The following is a 5,090-nucleotide window of genomic DNA, read 5'->3' on the forward strand; positions in this document are numbered from 1 at the left end:
CAATGACAACGTCTCAAGGGTCATATTCAAAGTTTTTCTATTTATATTGCGCACATACCTGCCAATTGTGAGGAGAACTACTAGTGTTTATGTTTTTCTGCAAGATTCAAATAATGGTCCGATCATAAGAAGGTTGGTCACAGCAATCATGAAGCAAATTTTGCAGTTACCAGAGTATAGTGGGGAAAGTACAAATGGCCCTATCAGCTGATGACGCTCACAGGTCAGTGTGGTTTCTATCGTCTGATTGAAGAATACCCGCATCTTGTTGGAAGACACACTGATGTGCACACATTCCTAAGGGATCCGGAAAACAGTGCAGCACTAAACGAAATCTTGAGAGGTGTCATAATGCAAGTGAATGATTGCGGAAAAGAACATCCAAAGGATACAATTTGAAAAATGGGTATCAAAGGAATTTATTAGACCTGATACATCTTTAATATGACTTGAATCATGATTTAATCTGCACTTACTGCGAAAACTTACATAGCAGGAAAGAACTTTTTAAGAACACATCTATAAAATACAATTCATACTATTCGAACATGCAAACATTCATCCACAAACATCCGTCAATCATCAATTCACTCATCCAAAACAACAATGAATATAAAATATAAAATCTATAAAAATCATGACATATAATTCATCAAATAGATTTATAGAAAGAATGTGAAATCAATATAGCCACAATAGATAATAACAATGGCCGACAAGTTGAGCTGGGTCCAAAGAATCTTCAACCACAACCTCATCCCAAGTTTCTCTCTACCGGTTTCGACGTTTGTACTTTATTTTAGTGGCGTCTTCTTCAGGAGATAAAAATTACATTCTAAAAGGAGGAAACATAAACGTATGAATCCCTTATCTTTAGATGGAAACGTGGTGTAATTAAAACCATATACACAATACTAACAACATTATAAATCAGTGTATAAAAAGAATACATGAAAAACAATACCCTGCTGTCACCCAGAGTACAGATCTTTAAAGCAAACCGTAGGCGTCTAACTGGAAAAGTGCTACCCCTATGAATTGATGTCCTAAACTACAGTGGACTCGGGTCATGGACAGAAACAGCACCAGAGAATGGATATATTAAATTTTGAATGAAACAGGCATAAGAAACTCTCTCAAGTTTGCGGTTAATCGGTGAAAGGGCAAGGAATACTTTTGTAGACTGCAGGAGCCTGCTCAAGAGCCGGATGCCACATAGTTGTAGAATATCCAAGAGCCGTAATATACACATAGCCCTTCCTGTGTGTTTGGGCTTGCTATACCAACTCAGGGTTGAAAAATAATAATAATACTAATGAACACTAACCTTGGCATGGTAAATAAGGAGTAGACACAATCCGTCACTCCTTTTATCATAACTTGAACAACTGTTCGTTTGAATTAGCAGTGTCCAGGGGCTGGTTCCTGCACAGACAATGTGCTGGGTTCACAGTAAGGTTGTACCATGTCAGATTATTAACATAATTTAGTACAATTGCATTTCAATCCCATCTCCAATATGAATAAGCCCGACCCACGAGCTTACCTAAAGAATCAAGTTGGTAATAATGCTCTAAGGATGAAAGTGCAGGCTACGAGCGTCTCGCACTAGGCCACACAGGAGTCTTATGTCCCTAAAACAACAACAAAGGGCCACATCACTTATGCTGAAAAGTCAGACAAGCATCAGTCTTTCTGTGACATACGTGATGAAAGAGTGAGTGAATTACTACATGTTCTAAACCACCACGGGTTGAGTCAAAACTCCAAAACCCATAGCAGCATAATGTTACGATTTTTAAAAACAACATACATTGTCTTCGCTTATCTGATTTTAGGCGCGGCTATAGTCTGGGCGCCCCAGCAGGAAGACTCAGTACAAGTAACTACATGCACAAGTTTCTTTTATCGCTTACCTTTCGCCAACAGCATGGGTGTGCTCAGATAGCCGCCGCCAACTGGATAACTCGGGACAAGTGAGCTTGAGCAGACGCGAGCGTGCAGCAGCACTGCATTGCTTTCGCTTTGGGTTAATATAACGTCCCCTGGATCACGTGATCACGGTTTGTGTCACATGATCTTGTACTAGGTCATGATGTCGGAGAGACCCAGTATCATGTGCACAAATAAGTAAACACTCTGAGGTGAAAAAAGACTTGTGTCTCTCGATATGGATTGCATAAGGAAAATAATTAAACTCAACATGCCAATTGTATTGATTTAGGCTGCCAGAGCCTGATTATATAGGTTGGTTCCCGCTGAGACAAAGCAGCATTGTTTCATCAACAAGCTGCCGTAGATTACGGCGCAATGTAACATCAAGCCGGACCCTTGGTCATAGCTTATCTTCTGTTGGGCGGCCCCAACCAGTGTGGACTCGTCCATCTTCAAGGGTCCTGCAAGGGAAAACAAAGTGAACAGCCACTCAAATGGTTGCCTGCCATGGACCCCTGCCATACGTGAGGGAATGAATAGGATTGGACGAAAAACCTAATTAAGGGCCTACATTCACTCAAATACAAGAGGGCATACAATTGCACAGCTATGCAGATGTAGGAAATTCCCTTATAAAGGAGACAGATATGCTAAGAATTAAAACACTCAGTGTGCTGATGTTAATTATTGTGGTGCCATGGCTCTACAGTATTTAGACCTTGAGTTAATGTTTTTAAATTAAAGATCCAAAGTTTTTCTTTATAATGCAATTTTTTTATCATTTGAGTCTGGTTTTGGGCATACACTTTTTCTATGCAGAACCATTGTATTTGTTCTGCATTCTGTCCCATCTCTGAAAAGTGGATTACCATGGGCGCATTTAAGTTCCGCCTTTTAATTTTTGAACGATGTTCATTAATATGGGTGCTCACCTCACGAGTAGTTTTTCCAATATACAACAGTTGGCAGGGACAGCGAATGGCATAATTAAGATTTTTGCTCCTACATGTGGTAAATGTACGGAGGTCCCAATTTTTCTTTTGCGCATTAAAAGAAATGGTTTTCTTTGAAAATGTACAGGCAATGCACGAAGAGCATGGATAATGGCCAACCACTGGATTTAGATGAGTGTCTAGAATCATGGGAATTTTTAATGGCATTCTACTTGCGCGAGTCATCTTTTGTTTCAATTTATTTCTTTTTTTAAAAGCAAACAACGGTTTTGGCAACCTAATGCCTGAGGCATTAAGAATGCGGCAATTTTTTAAGATAATGCCTTTAATGGCATTACTGTGTTGGCAGAAAGTTGAAACACACACCAGCTCCTCCTTTTTTTCAATATCGCGTTTAGGTAAAAGGAGCTGGTCTCGATTGTCATATCGAGCTCTCTTTCTCGAATGTTTTATCAATTTTTTCGGGTACCCGCGTTCCAAAAGTCTTTTTTCCAAAATAGTTGCATGTTTTACAAAGTTGGTAATGTCCGTGCAATTGAGGCGTAGCCGTAGAAACATGCCGTAAGCCAAGTTTCGAAGCAGACTTGCAGGATGTTGGCTTTGATATTTTAGTGTAGTGTTCCTTTCTGTGAGTTTTCTATGCAATTCTGTGCGTAAATACCCCTCTTCAACAAAAATGGATAGATCTAAAAAAGCAATTCTAGAGACTGAATATTCAAAGGTGAAATGAATATCTGCGTCTATATTATTGAGCCATTCTACAAATAACTCAAGTGATGTTTGGGTTCCCTCCCAGATCATAAATATATCGTCAATATATTGTCGGTATATCTTGATTTGATCTCTCAAAGGATTCAATGCCCCTAGGATTTTTTCCTCTTCAAGCAGGGCCATGAAAATGATGGCCAGGTTGGGGGCAAAGGTACAACCCATAGCCGTGCCCTTGCATTGTAGGAAGAATTCCTCCTTGAATTTAAAGAAGCTATTCTTTAGAACCAATTTGGCTGCCCTGCAAAGAAAATCTGTGGGGACTGTGTGTGGTAGTGGTCGTCTATTTAGCATAGTTTTTAGACTCATCTTGAGGTATATTTGTATAGAGCGCTTCAATATCAAGAGAGACCAATATTTGTGTACAAGAGTCAAGTGTTTTAAATTCCACCAAATTAATAACATCTCTTGAATCTAGGAGAAAAGTGCAAGTGAATACCTGTTCCGAGAGAACTCAGAGATCAGAGTGAAACTTTCCTTCGAGGGACAGATCGAGAGGTTGCTGGTCAGACATAACTTTTTTTTATGCTGAAATATATATATATATATATATATATATATATATATATATATATATATATTGAAAAAAAGAGGAGAGGGGCGCACTCCAGTTCCCTGCACAGTAAACCTTCCCAGCCACAGGTGTTCTCCTCCGACCGGTTTCTGTGCCAATACACGTCATCAGGGAGGCTGTCTTAACTTGCAGCTCACAGCAAGTGCAGGTGTTACCACTTAGTGAGGATTCTGCTGCAAGGACTTCTGGTAGCTGTAGTCATCAGGTTAGCAAGGAACAGACTCACACCCAATCCCACAGTGGGGAAAGGGGGGGAGTAGCCTACAGTGAGGCACTCCAAAGTTGGGCATAAATTACCCCGGTGCAGCACCCTATTAGATTTCTGAAGATTCCACCCTTCAGAAAACTTACAAATGTGTTGAAAAAAAGAGGAGAGGGGCGCACTCCAGTTCCCTGCACAGTAAACCTTCCCAGCCACAGGTGTTCTCCTCCGACCGGTTTCTGTGCCAATACACGTCATCAGGGAGGCTGTCTTAACTTGCAGCTCACAGCAAGTGCAGGTGTTACCACTTAGTGAGGATTCTGCTGCAAGGACTTCTGGTAGCTGTAGTCATCAGGTTAGCAAGGAACAGACTCACACCCAATCCCACAGTGGGGAAAGGGGGGGAGTAGCCTACAGTGAGGCACTCCAAAGTTGGGCATAAATTACCCCGGTGCAGCACCCTATTAGATTTCTGAAGATTCCACCCTTCAGAAAACTTACAAATGTGTTGAAAAAAAGAGGAGAGGGGCGCACTCCAGTTCCCTGCACAGTAAACCTTCCCAGCCACAGGTGTTCTCCTCCGACCGGTTTCTGTGCCAATACACGTCATCAGGGAGGCTGTCTTAACTTGCAGCTCACAGCAAGTGCAGGTGTTACC

General features: G+C 41.0%; 1 long non-coding RNA gene across 1 annotated transcript; it reads right to left on the minus strand.

The window, feature by feature from the left end:
* Positions 1-402: 402 nt before the first annotated feature.
* Positions 403-1,997, minus strand: LOC138493375 (uncharacterized). Its single transcript, XR_011276407.1, has 3 exons — positions 1,917-1,997; positions 1,547-1,634; positions 403-835 (listed from the first exon to the last, which is right to left on the minus strand). It is a non-coding gene; the product is annotated as an uncharacterized lncRNA (long non-coding RNA).
* Between the last annotated feature and the right edge of the window lie 3,093 nt (positions 1,998-5,090).

Source organism: Ambystoma mexicanum, chromosome 10 (genome assembly GCF_040938575.1).
Source record: "Ambystoma mexicanum isolate Mex_15411 chromosome 10, UKY_AmexF1_1, whole genome shotgun sequence".
Classification (NCBI taxonomy): domain Eukaryota; kingdom Metazoa; phylum Chordata; class Amphibia; order Caudata; family Ambystomatidae; genus Ambystoma; species Ambystoma mexicanum.